The following is a 14592-nucleotide window of genomic DNA, read 5'->3' as shown; positions in this document are numbered from 1 at the left end:
GTGTCGCATAATAGTCGTCGTTTTGTCACCGTTTTTAATGGGTTTGGACTCCAACATTTAGAAGCCCAATAAATCTTATATTGATATAATTATAAATGTGAAAGAAATATACATATATCATAAAAAGTTCAATGATATTATGAAACAAAATTCATTCTAATATTTATTCAAATAATTATACATATATTCACACATTTATACATCTTCATCTTCTACTTCATCTTCGTCCGAGGACGATAAATTACATCGGACTTCGTCTTCTTGTTCAGCATCCCCGACATCGTAATCAAGGATTATTGGGTTTAAGTTGGATACTGGATTTTCAAGTACAAGATCTTCAATTGTAGTGAGCAAAACATCATCATCATTTTATGTTTGCAAAAGAGTTGGATCATTGTTTTCATATTCTCCAGAAATGTTCCCCTCGGATTAACTTTTAAAACATTGAGCCAAATGTTCTTTGGTTTCTTCGTATATGGATACGGAATATAACAAACTTGATCTGCTTGAGATGCTGTATACATATATCAAACAAGATTATTAATAATTAACAAAGAAACGTATTTTGGACTTCAGAATTACGTACCAAGAATAAATGGCTCGTATTTATTGTATTTCCTCGTAGATAGAACGTCTACAACGCCACCATGGCTTCGTCGAGTGCCTCTCCCAGTCTTTGGGTCATACCACTTACACTAAAAAAGTGTGATCCTCAAATTGACGATACCCTCATACTCGAGTTCTATAAAATCAGTTAAGGTACCGTAGAAATCCGCTTCATCAGATGAATCAGCGTAATTTTCACCTTTAACACACACCCCATAGTTACATATCTTTCGTCCAGCGCCATGATTTTGCGTATGAAACAAATATCCTCTTGTGAAATACATTGGCCAAGTTTTAACCTTGTTCAAAGGTCCTTGCACAATCTCTTGAACCCAAGTAGGAAATGGAGAAGTAGTGTTCCAATATGTTACCTACATAATAGATAAACAATATTAATTAGTATATATTAAATGATCACTTTTCGAATGAACCAAAATTGAGATAGACTTACATATTCTTTAACCCATAGATGATATTCTTCCACTCTTTTCGCGTAGAGTTCTTTATCGGGCAAGCATGGATATTTTGCAGAAAGATAATCCTCGAACATATTACATTTACAAACGAAGAAATATTTATCAAAGTGATCTTAGTGAAAAATTAAAAACAACAAGTGATTAAAAATACCTCTCAAATGGTTTAAAATAGTCACAATTTCTTAAAACATATGCATGTGCGCTTTGGTAGTCTTTCTCTGAAAGCCAATCTACATGCATTTCACCACTTGGACGGCCGACATGCATAAATATATTAGGTACTCCAGGGACATGATATACAGGAATTTTACCTTCATTGAATCTTGTTAACCTGATCCATGTAAGTGAATTAATATCGAAGAATATCTAATCGTTAAATAATTAAATATATTTACCTTGATTTTGTTTGAATATGATCGGCAAAGTAGTGCTATGAAAAATAAGCAATCTCGCCATTGATATATGACTCAACAATTGAGCATGCAGCATATCTTTTGTTCTTTGCTTTTCCTTTCAAATTTTTTAAAAATCTCTCGAATGGGTACATCCACCTATATTAGACTGGGCCACCCAATTCAGCTTGGTATGGGAGATGGATAGGTAAGTGTTCCATAACATAAAAAAATGATGGTGGAAAAGATCTTTTCCAAGTTACAGATGATTAAAACTATGTTCTGTTTGAGAATTTGAACGCGACTTGTCTGTAAAGTTCTCGAACATAGATCTCGGAAAAATGCTCTAATTCCTAAAATATATGTGCAAGTTAAATGATTAGATTAAAAAAATGTTGGAATAAAAAATAGTAAGTATTGTACCTGATAGTGCAAGGTGGACATTCCGGTCAAGGAGTTCAGCAAAGATAAATGGAAGTAGTCGCTCCATAAATACATGACAATCATGACTCTTCATGCCTGAAAACTTTCCATTATCCAGATCTACACAACTAGCCAAATCTGAAGAATAACCATCTAGAAATCTAATATTATGTTTCACATATTGTAATAAACTCTGTTTGGCTTCTTCTGTCAATGTATACGCTGGAAATGGAGCTTTGCCATTACTATCAATATGTAAGCCTGGCCGTGAACAAAATTTCTCAATATCCAATCTTGACATGATATTGTCTTTTGATTTACCCTTAACACTCATGAGAGTGTTCATGATGTTGTCAAGAAAATTCTTCTCTGTATGCATCACATCAATATTATGTCGAAGATTGAGGTCTTTCCAGTAAGACAACTCCCACAAGATGCTTTCCTTGTGCCAATTATGTTCCTTCCCATAGCCTCGCATCTTCTTTTCATGACCGTTCCCACCAACATCCTTCGTTTTTGGTGGATTTACACTAGCCAACCGCTCGTAATAAACTTGCTCCCCTGTCAAAGACTCAGGTGGATACTTGCTAGAAGCATTTCTTCCTTTCAGAAAGTCTTTTCTGTTCCTACGGGATGGATGACCATGAGGAAGAAATCTACGGTGACAATCAAACCAGCATGTCTTCCGTCCATTGGGTAGATAAAAAGACTTTGTACTTTCCATGCAAACTGGACAAGACAATTTACCATGAGTAGTCCATCCTGATAACATGCTATACGCCGGAAAGTCGCTAATCGTCCATAGTAGTACTGCTTTTAGATTAAAATTCTGACTCAATGAAACATCGTACACATCGACTCCAGTAGACCACAACTCTTTTAACTCCTCAATAAGAGGTTGGAGGAAGACATCAAGGCTAGCTCGAGGATTATTTGGACCAGAATTTAGAATAGTAAGAAATAAGTACTTTGTATTCATGCATATACCAGGGGGTAAATTATATGGAGTTAGGATCACAGGCCACAACGAATGATTACGAGACATGCCAAATGGATTGAACCCATCAGTACACAACCCGAGATAAACGTTACGGGGTTCTTTGGCAAACTGGGGATGTAACTCTTGGAAATATCTCCACTTTGCTGCATCTGAAGGATGATTCATTTCTCCCTCCTTTGATTGGTGCTCAGCATGCCATCGCATTGCCGCAGCTGTCTTATGGCTCTGATACATTCTCTTCAACCGGTCCCCAATACGTAGTACCACATACGACTATATGGTACTTTGGTTCTTCGACGGTCGTCCTTAGGCTTCCATCTTTTCGCGCCACAAAATCGACATTGATCTTCTTTTTCGTCTTCTTTCCAAAATAGCATACAAATGTTCTGACAAACATCAATCGTATGATATGGAAGTCCTAAATTGCGCATCAACTTCTCGGTCTGGTAATGTGAAGTGGTAGCCTGGTTTCCTTCTGGTAAAAAATCTGTAAACAGTTCGCAAACGGAGTCCACCAACTTTTCACTCATATTATACTCCGCCTTATTGTGCATGAGTCAAGATGATAAGGATAACTGCGACTGCCCTTCACGACAACCATCGTACATTGGATTATTTGCACCTTCTAACAAGTCGTAGAACTTATTTGAATGGTTACGAACCGGTTCTTCCACATTCTAATAATTATCATCATGATGATAGTTATCATCATACCCCACGTTAAAATTAAATGCATCGTTCACCATATCCACATATGGATCTTCTACAACATTACCCACTTCTTCATGATTCTCACTAAAATACGTCCTATCCGTGTAACTCGTTCCTATATCCATATTCATTTCTTCTCCATGCTTATACCAAACATAATAATCAGGCATAAATCCTTGACTAAACAAATGACTACTAACTTTTCTACCCGGGATGATGTGTTTTTCATTCTTGCATACACTACAAGGACAATGAAATTTACCTCGACTACTCTGTACTATTGGCTGACTATTAGCGAATGTCATGAATTGCTCAACTCCCGCGACGTATTCGGCTGACAAATTTTCCGTCACTTCATTAAATCTCTTGTACATCCAATCTCGATAGAAACCGCCACTACCGCCATAATTGTAGTTTCCCGCCATTATACAATAAACTAACTAATTTTTTTTTTCTATGATGTTGTTGTTTTAATTTGTTGGTGAAAAAAGAGTTCTGTGAAAGTTTATTATATAGGCCAATTTTTGTGACTAATTTACGACTACAACTAAATAATTAGGTGTACCTACTTACCAATGCGAAACACGTTTTCCAACTACTTTATACGACTCCTATGCGACGTTTCTACGACTACAGGACGACTAAGAAGAGTAGTCGTCCATTAGTCGCCCAATTAGCGACTAAATTAAATAGACGGTAGAATAGTCGTCTATTAGCGACTACTTAACGACAACCTTCTCCCTTCAATAATACAATCGTCAAATAGTCGTTACTTGCCGACTATGTTCCGACTACTTAGGTTAGTCGTAAAAAAACCACTATGTAACTACAAATTTTCGAGTTGTCGCACTGTAGTCGTAAAACCGTCGCCAAACTGTCGTTTAATTATACAACTACGTTGATTGTCGCTGATTGTTGTCGTCTTTTACCTGTTTTCTTGTATAACTGCGTGGATAAATTATTAATAATCACAAGATCCTATAATGTTTGACACCTTTAATAAAAAAATTTTAATAAAAATATTTAGTTATGGAGACAAAGAAATAATAAATATTTTTAATATTTTTAATGATGGAAGTGATTAAAAATAAGGAAATCATATATATGAAAATATATTGTTAACAAAAAAATCTATAATTTAATTCTATTAGGGCACAACATAAGGAATGTATATTCTAATTTAGTTTATCTAGTCTATTATTGTGCAAATTAGAACACAAATTAAGAGATGATTGATTAAGAGAATCCTCGTTCAAATAATTTATGTTTTCAACTTAGAAGATTCTGTAACATTTTAATGACAAATTTCTTTGGACAAATCTTTTAATAAACTCTAAGGTTTGGTTTTTGTTTTTCTTTGTTTAATAGTATAGATATCTAACTCATTTTTTAGTTTACATTTTAATCAAAATTTGCAATCTGAATACATTGTGTTAAAATCAACAAAATATCTACATAACTTAAATCAAAATAACCTAATAATTCGCCAATCTAAAAACAGTTATAATTTGATCTAAGTTTACGGAACTATAGTAATTTAGTAAACATTAAATAAAAGAAAGCATAATAAAAGTTAATGTTTAACAGAAATAATGCATAGGAAATGAAATAAAAACATAAACAAAATCTTAATAGTACAACCTTTAAACATAATAGAAATGTTTTTATAAAAAACGATGGAAAGGGGTCTGGTGTTGCATCTTCAGTTCTCATCAACAACTTCACCTAGCTCAGGTGGCTGCATCCGTTCAAAGAATTGGGTTCTAAAACAGTAGAAGAAAAAAATAACCAAGACTAAAAATTTTAAAAATACATTTTTAAAAATACAATAAACAATTAAATGATAATGAAAATATAAACGTTCTTACGTGATGCGATCCATGTTAATCTCTGGGTAACTTTGATTGAAAATAATTCCTGAAACACCATTATGTGAGATTAGACATTGACGACTTAAAATATTAATGTTTTTATTATATGAGTTAGCTATATAAATTATTGATAAGATGAGAAGAGTCTTAAATATACCTTCATGATCATCAACATTCCAAAATCGAAGCACACAGTTTGTAGGATTCATACCGAAGGTCCACTGATAACCAAGGTTTAGACCAAGTTTCCTCCACAATTGCACAAACAAGTCACAAGTATATCCTCTTGCAACACATATCAGAGATTTTCCCCTAATAACAATATCAAAATTATTTCACCAAAACATCTAAGTTCTATGAATTAAGCCAACTATAAAGATAACATGATTTACTATGTTTGTGCATTTAAATATATAACCAAATAGATGTCGAACTATATAGTGGAAAATACTAACCAAGTATTTTTAATCTCAAACTCGAGAAATTGAGAAAGTGTAGGATTTTCTGAAGCTTGAGGAACAAAATCCGGTCTTCTTATATTCCCAACTCTCACGACAACACCATAAGCATCTACAAAAAAAAACGATAACATGAAAGATATATATTTCCAAATAAACAGACTTAATATTTTTAAAAAATCTAAATAAGAAAATTACCATGGACAATTAAAGAATTAATAGTCTTATTTTCGATTATGGAGAAGGCAACAAATCGAAAAAAGTTACTTGGAACCAATCTACCCACATGAGACAGTTTGGTAGTCTGAAGAAACTTGATTCTGAACTTATTATCGGCTAAGGGAGGTTGTCTACCGACAGATGCTCTGATCAGATGTATGTTTTCCATGAAAAAAAAACCTCCTTCTTCGAGAACTCTAGGGACGTCATATCCAGGGTAGAAATAAGGACAAATGGCATCAATCATTGTGCCCTAAAAAAAAAAAAATTGACTTATGAATTAATAATAGATTAGATCCAATGAATACTTTTTAATTTAGACTTACAATCTCGTTGCACAAGATCATTCGGTATGACTTCCCACCCTCATGAGGAAGTGTTACCCACCAACATAGTATCTTCACAAAAACCTTCCACCTTTTTTTTTTTGGGAAACTTGAGAGAGATATGAGATACCTTTGTAATAACCACCTCTATCATCTCTCAACGTTTTTTTTTTTTTTGAAACTAATAGGTTAGAAGAAAGATGTCGAAGATAAATAATGGATATAAATAAGGGAGGAGGTTACCTTGTTTTCAAGTTATGTGTCCCTTGACAATTTTGAATATTACTTGTATATTAATTTTATAAAATAAATAAATTAAATAGAAAAAGTTAAATGCCATGCAAATCTTGTCAATCGAATTTGGAATCTCGATGGTAAGTTATAGTTGTTTTTATGGTTACTTTCGAAATTTAATGAATTTTGTAAGAAACAAAATGTGACATAAGTTGTCATATCTCTTGGATGAGTTGTCAAATCTTGTTATCAATCTTGGAAAAGATGGTAAGAAAAGATGTGAAGAATAGATTTAATTGAGAAAGCAAGTCTTATAAATAAATTGAATTCAATATAGATGTTAATATTTGTATCTACTCAATTATTCCACAAAATATGTATAAGAGCACAATATATTTATAATAAACTGAGATCATATATATATATTACATTGAACATAAATTAAATTTTAACTGTTATATATGTATCGATTATTTTTAAGTCACAAAGTTAATGATGTCACTTTGATCTATATCCAAAAAGAAACTTTAAAATGAGTACCTAGGTTTCCAAAATAAATAATATTTTAATATGAAAGAAAGGATATTGAAAGATAATGCTTTTGCAGGGTTTTAAAATATAAACAAAACAAATATATATTTTTACTTTTTTGTATAAGACAATGACATTAAGTTGAAAAGAAATGAACTTAATAATAAATGATCCTAATGTTTCCAAGAATGATTTATCTCAAAGTTTTAAATGTTTTATTCTTGGTACCCAAACAACTTTTATCAAAATGTAAAAAGAATCATCAATAATTATATGTCTAAAAAAACAAATCATAAGGATAGTATTTTAACAGAAATAAAAAAAAACTACAACTATACTTTTATGTAATCGTTGCAAAATTATATAGGAGTATGTTTGTATTTTTTTATGTTATACTTGTAAACTTTGTTAGGAGTTTAACAAAAAGTGAGGTAGAGAAAAATCAAACGGGAATACAATACTTAAATAGGTTCAATACCTTAGCAAATTTGAACAAAAAAACAACTTAAAATGATAAAGTTTGGAGAAAATTAAAAGAAGTTCGAAACATAATTTAAATAAGAATAGGAGCTGCGAGGTCAAACTCCTAATTCTCTTCAATCACTTCCATCTTTGGGTTCTCTGGAAGTTCATCAGAATCTTCGAAACGGCTGTAAAAGAGAAAAATAAAAAATTGTATTGATTAATTGATGTTATGGTTAACCAATACAATAAAAAAATACTAAAATTCTTACATGTACCTTGGAATATCTATCTCAGGGAAATTGGTTGGATTGATGTAAATTCCTGAAGATCCAAATTCACTCTTCAAAACATTCTCGCCTGTTCTAAAATTTTCATTTAAAATTATATAATAAAAATAACAATCATAAATAAATAGGATTACAATAGAAAAAAAAATAACTAACCCTCAATCTCAGCAATTCTCCAAAACCTCACAATGGCAACAATGGGCTGATAGTTATAAGCCGCTGAACTGATACATTTCGAGAAATTTGTAACAAAGAGTTCACAGCATCTTCCAACAGCATAGCATTTCATTTTCTCTCCCCTAACCAATATGATAAAACATTAGACTAAGCAATACATTATTAAGCTAAATTTTTAGACAAAAGACACTTCCATTCTTCTTGTTGCCACTCTCTTTTGTTAGGTTAGGAACGCAGTAACTCGACCACATTACTAAACATACTTAAAAACACTACAACTTACATATTGTCCAAAAGATCGAATGAGACATATCTTGATTCATAATCGGTTTCACCTTGGCGACAAACAAATAGAAATTTCTTAATAGCCGAGATATTTGACACCACACCCATTGCATCTAAGTATAGAATAATATATTAATACAATAGTTCAAAAATAATAACATAAACTACTAACAAAAATTCATTCTTAAAATGAGAAGAACATAGATTGACTAAAAACTTATCCGTGACATAATCCCAATCCTCAAGATATGGATACTTAAGGTCAATGGAAAAAATAAAATCAAAGAAGTCTCTTTTCACAAGTTCCGGAAAAGGGTAAACACTTGTTTCCCAAATGAACTTGATGTGGAAACGAAAGGAAGAATACCTAACCATTCCTTTAGGAACAACGACCCGAAAGTGAGAGATATGAATCCATGTGCCAGGCTTGAGAAACGGACGGAAGAGATTCTGATAGTTTCCTTGAGGAATTGTTGCATCAACACGGTTATTCTGAAAAAATTCCAAATAACCCAAAGATTAAGTAATTTGTGATGATCTGTTTCAATAATAACAAAGTAAATTGGGATTAAAAGAACAAAACAAAGGGAAAATACAAACCTTGTCATCATGAAGAATCATGGTCGTAATTTCACCATGACTGTTTGGAGCATGATTCCAAATTGACAGGATCTTCACGTTAATCTTCCAGTTAGTCGAGTTATCCCTCAAATCGGTGAGTTGTGAACAGACATCATATGTATCCAAGGAAGTTTTTTCTTGTTTTGAAAGATAAAGAGTTAAACCTAATTGTTTTAGGTTTGAGGTTTTTGATTTTATATAATTGCGAAAAGATACAATGATGGAAAGTTGATGTGTAAAAAGGAAACGAATCGTCTAGAACCAATAGAATTTCTTATAGGTTAGAACAATAATGATGACATTTATTTCTTAGCGTGTTACTAAAAATTGTAATTATTAAAATGAGATTCTATGAAAAAATAGGAATAGGTTTGTTGTGTTTGAGTTCTCATGATTAATCATATTTAATAAGACTGATGATTTAGTGTACAAAATATTTGCTAATTCTAATTTTGTTGAATATTTAACACAAAATTAGCAAAATTGTTTATAGTTCTTAGTATGATTAACATTGTAATATAAAATAATGTGTTTCTTAATAATCAACAATTTTGTTTTCTCAAAATTTGATGTTTTGAGTTTTTTTCTTGTTTCAAAAAGATTGATGTTATACATCAACATCATTACTATTTTTATTGTTAACTAATAAAAAGAAGAGAGAAATATAACTAATATTATAGTTAAACTAACAAAATAATAATATTTCATGAAAAGTTGTTTTTCTTAATTTGTGTGAATATTCTACAACATAAAATTTGGTGGAACAGAGGGAGTATAACTTAAGAAATAAAATTGTTTAACAAAATGACATATCAATGAAATAACTTTATTAATTCCAAAAAAACAAATAAAATAAAGATAGTTTACAGCTTAAAAAAAGAAAACAACTTCGATAACTTTAAGCAACGAAATAAGAAAGAAGAAAACGATCCAAGCTAGAGTAGTCATTGAGCATCATTCCCCGGAGCCTTCCTCAGACATGGTCATCTTAGAACACTTCTTCCTACTTGTGGAAGCCTGATCATTTCCATCAACATCATCTGAATCTTTTTGTTTTGATGATAGAGTAGAGGTTGACGACCAATCCACATCAGAAAGATCAACACCATTAGTGAGCATAAGAGAACCCAATATAAAAATACAAAAACATTTTAATAAGACAACCCTAAAATATAAATAGAAATGATTGGAATTGTTTAACGTTATTAGTCAAACATGTTCGATCGAAATTAAGGATGATGGATCAACGTATGCATCAGAGTCTTCTTGAACGATTTCATCAGCAATGTTACCGGTGTAGACTCGCACAACAGTGAATGAATCATATCCACCAAATATGTTTTCCCTTTGAATACACAATAGAAACTGAAAAGTCTTCCCTTTCAAACCATTGATCACATCAAGCAAAACAGTTGGGTCTTCGATCTACATAAAAATATAGATTAGTATAACATGAACGTAGTCATTTTAATGAAAGAGTTTATTTTAAAAAAGGCAATATAACTCATCAAATGAACCATCAAGCAATTAAGGGGCAGTAGTACCAAGAATTTCCTTTGCATGACTATCGAATAACATGCATCTAGCTTCACCGGTTTTGTCCATAATATGGAAATGTAACCAAAACCTAAAAGTTAGATAGGATTATTAGCTTCTAAACACCAAATTATAATTCATAATACATTCAATATAAAGATTTCACAAAGACTAACTTGGCTACGACAGATTTTTGCAAAACCATTGCATATTTCACACCAAAATCTTGGCTTCTGAGGTAGCTTGACATCTTCAAGTTTGATAACTTCCTCTTTGACAACCTTCTTGTTGTGAGCACGACAACAAAAATAGTACCACGGCCAATCTGTATCAATTGCCAAAACAGTGCAAACTGTTTTTGCACTTACCCACCTTCAAATGAATATAAATAGGAATCCACAAACTAAGTTAAAAATATGAAAAATGTAATAAAAAGGTTAGTAGATAAAATAAATTAATGAATAGTACATCAGAAGATGTGAGGACTTCCTTAATTGTTTGCCTTGGATAATCACCATCGTCATCCCCAGTTTTTGGTGCATAGAGCCTCTTGTGAAAAGATCCCGAACTTCCCAAAGTTAACCCATCGGTTGGTATGCTATGTATAAAGAAAATATATTTTGTTTAATATTATCTAGAAGCAAATATATTTAGTGAAATATAAATACAATTACCTTTGCTTAAAAAGACCCAACTCAGCCAATGTGGGATCAACGAAGACTTGTGAAACATCAAAAGAATTGGAAACAATCCTACTATCTGTTTTATAAATAAAAGGACATGTTTTTATAAATAATAGTATAGATATGTAGTAACACATAACAATATATTTACCATTGTAGAGATTGATCTTCGCAAATCGGATTAAGCAAACAACAATACCATCAGTTGACTCCTGGCAAGCTTGCTCAACAATCAAAGCATACTTCCCCCAAAGTGTACATGCCAAGCGGTGTCACTTAAATGGAAAGAATAAATTTATTAGTAAAAAGTAAATAAATAATAAATATCTAAATAAGAATGAATATGAATATATATTGTTTGTACTGCTGATCTCTCAAATGGAAATCGATTTTTTTGTGGGTTTGTTGTTAGCGTTAAGATCTTGGATTTTAGACCGATCGACAACCTGACCCATTACATCTGTATAGACAAAGAGAATAAATCTATGAATATATTGACTATATAAAAGATAATGCTTGTATGTTCGAAAATAAAATGAAAACTTGAATCTAACCGTGCAAGATATTAGAGTTAGCGGATCTAGAGAGGATCACGTCAAACTTAGCAAGTGAAAGAAACAAAGCATCAGAAACGGTATCACATGGAGAGATCGTGGTTTTGAAAACAAAACCAATCTTGTATTTCAAGTCTGAAATACGATACTGGCCACTTGTAGGATTTAGAGTGATGGTCGTAATGATCTTCCAAACACCCTCAGTTAAGCACCTTTCAAACTTCTTGATCTGCTCTCTTCTCACAGCAGCATACATCTTATCACCCTATATGACAAAAATAATTTAAATAATAATTAGTAAGGGAAAATGATGCTTGAACACACTATAAGGCTGGACAAAATATAAAGTTGAAACTATAATACGTACAGCTTCATCAACCAAAATAATTTTGAGGAATATTGTCTCCAAACATGAAGCAATTTAACCTGAATACGCCAAGCGTTCTTGTAAGGCTTGAGAGATTTCAAGGCAGTAAATGGAAGAGGATTGGCGAGCATCATTTAAAAAAAAAAATTAGAAATGAAGCTGTATGAGTCTAAGATGAATGAGTAGATTGAAATGAGGCGTCCGATATTTATAAGAATAAGTAGTTAGGTCAAAAAAATATGCGCAAAAGATATTATTCGTAGAATTTAAGTTTATTCCATATCACAAATCCGATAATTATAGGAAAATGTTTAGCATTTTCCGTAAAAGTGTGTATGTATATAGGGGATACTTGTGAAAAATGTAAGATAGTTGCAAAAGACGATCGAAACAAAATATTAGATGTGCTATAATTATGGAGAAAATGTAAGATAATTCTAAAAGAAGATCCAAACAAAATATTATATGTGCTATAATTATGGAGAAAATGTAAGATAATTCCAAAAAAAGATCCAAACGAAATATTGTTTCATGCATAACTATGGAGAAGTGGTATATACTTCATTGTTAACGAAGATACGCAATATATTGAATGAAATTAATACGATTCGTTTCCTGAAGTTCACACTGATGAATTTATGCATGAAACTACAAAATCGTAGGGCTTGTAATAAATCTATTCAATGGCCAGGATTAAACGGAGAATCCCATTTTAAACAAACATGATAAAAAGAACAGCGTGTTTTTTTGGGAAATACGAAATCGAAAGGTTAAAAATAATTCAATTCAATGGCCAGGATTAGAGGCGAGTACCCGAATTTTTAAAACCGGGTAAAATAATCATCGTGTTTTTTAAGTGAAGCCGCGAAATCGAACGGATAAAAACAATTCAATTGAATGGCCAAGATTATAACGTATGACCCATTAGTTTAAAACACGGGTCAAAAGGATCCGCATGTTTTTAAGTGAAGCCGAGAAAATCGAACGGATACAAACAATTCAATCGAATGACCAAAATTATAACGTATGACCCAAAAGTTAAAAACCCGGGCCAAAAGGATCCGCGTGTTTTTAAACGGGTTATTTCCATGACATTAACATTTTAAACCTATGATTTAATGGGTTTTTTCAGCAAATTCCAAGCCAAACTCACTTAACGTACGTCTCAAATAATAGTGTAGATATATATGTAAGATAATATTAATTAAAATAAAATCGTTAACTTTCTAATAAAATATCAACCCGCAGTGTACCGCTGGTCAATCTCTAATCTAATAGTAAAGATAGTATTGTTTTGAGTTTTGAACTAAGATTTCGGCCGGTTAATAACCATTTCTGAACAATAATTTAATACTAAAGAGAGTATAATTTTGATTTCCAATTTACTTTCTGGTATAATTCATCATCTATATATATGGAATGGATAGGTATATAATGAATGATAAAAAGAACAAAAGAGGAAAAAGGTGAGTGTTAGCCCCAAATTCATGTTGCCCCCTCCTGGGCTTAAGGATTCCAAATCAATATTGTGTCCTTATGGTCCGATCTGTAGACTGATAGCAACATGCATTGATGTGATCACTAGCCGGCTTTTTCCATCGTCTCCATTATGTCTTCTCTGAGTTTTTTCTATTTGCACGCATAATTCTACTAGATTAACTCACATTGTACGTAAAAACAATTAGTGAAAATATGTGTTTAGTAATTTTTAAATGTTTAAGACTATTCCAAAATAATGTATTATGAAACAAAACGGTAAAATGTATTTCTGGATGACAAATTGATTAGTAAAAGATGAACGAAAAAGGTGAAGTGTTTTATGCAGACATAAAATATAACAATTTGTACAAATCCTTTTCAGTTGTTAAATTTGATTTTACCGATTTTAGACGGAATCATACTTTTTATAGACACCTAATGACGCATAAATGTTTTAAAATGTGTTACAATATAGATAGCTAATTAATTTGTGTTACTGAGTGAGGAGCCAAATGGATTTCAAACCATTACATTACAAGTATGGATTGGATTTACCTTCAACAGGATGACAAAAATGGTGCTTTAAAGTCTAGTGACTTCAGAGTCGTAATCATTTCATTAACTCCATTCGCTTTATTGCTTATGTTGAGTTAACTAGATTTTAACCCGCGGTATACAATTTATTTTCTTAAAGTTAGTATATATAAAAGTTTGCAAATTATATTTATCTATAAAATATTTTTATTTTGTAGTTTACAATTGTTATTAAGTAATGTCCTGCCAAACCCGTCCCGCCAACCCGTCCCGTAAAAAAACCTATTTATTTTATTAATGTTGATCTTATTTATGATATGTTTATGAATCATTGTCTAAATATTTTGTAATTTTGTA

At 31.8% G+C, this 14592-nt stretch overlaps 4 pseudogenes across 4 annotated transcripts; all 4 read right to left on the bottom strand.

The window, feature by feature from the left end:
* Positions 1-1476: 1476 nt before the first annotated feature.
* AT2G10480 lies at positions 1477-4045 on the bottom strand (annotated as a pseudogene; the record flags this gene model as incomplete). The annotated part of the gene is made up of 1 exon: positions 1477-4045.
* Positions 4046-5310: 1265 nt separating this feature from the next.
* AT2G10470 lies at positions 5311-6403 on the bottom strand (annotated as a pseudogene; the record flags this gene model as incomplete). Its single annotated transcript has 5 exons — positions 5311-5371; positions 5477-5525; positions 5637-5791; positions 5935-6049; positions 6337-6403.
* Positions 6404-7833: 1430 nt separating this feature from the next.
* On the bottom strand, positions 7834-9082 carry AT2G10465 (annotated as a pseudogene; the record flags this gene model as incomplete). Its single annotated transcript has 5 exons — positions 7834-7897; positions 7982-8069; positions 8156-8298; positions 8829-8953; positions 9062-9082.
* A 954-nt stretch (positions 9083-10036) lies between these two features.
* Positions 10037-12356, bottom strand: AT2G10460 (annotated as a pseudogene; the record flags this gene model as incomplete). Its single annotated transcript has 8 exons — positions 10037-10099; positions 10298-10507; positions 10627-10709; positions 10795-10943; positions 11087-11216; positions 11293-11377; positions 11856-12120; positions 12282-12356.
* Positions 12357-14592: the final 2236 nt, after the last annotated feature.

The sequence above is a fragment of the Arabidopsis thaliana genome, chromosome 2, assembly GCF_000001735.4.
Source record: "Arabidopsis thaliana chromosome 2, partial sequence".
NCBI classification, from domain to species: Eukaryota; Viridiplantae; Streptophyta; class Magnoliopsida; order Brassicales; family Brassicaceae; genus Arabidopsis; species Arabidopsis thaliana.
The sequence above is the reverse complement of the archived record's forward strand: the minus strand, read 5'-3'. Positions and strand labels throughout refer to the sequence as shown.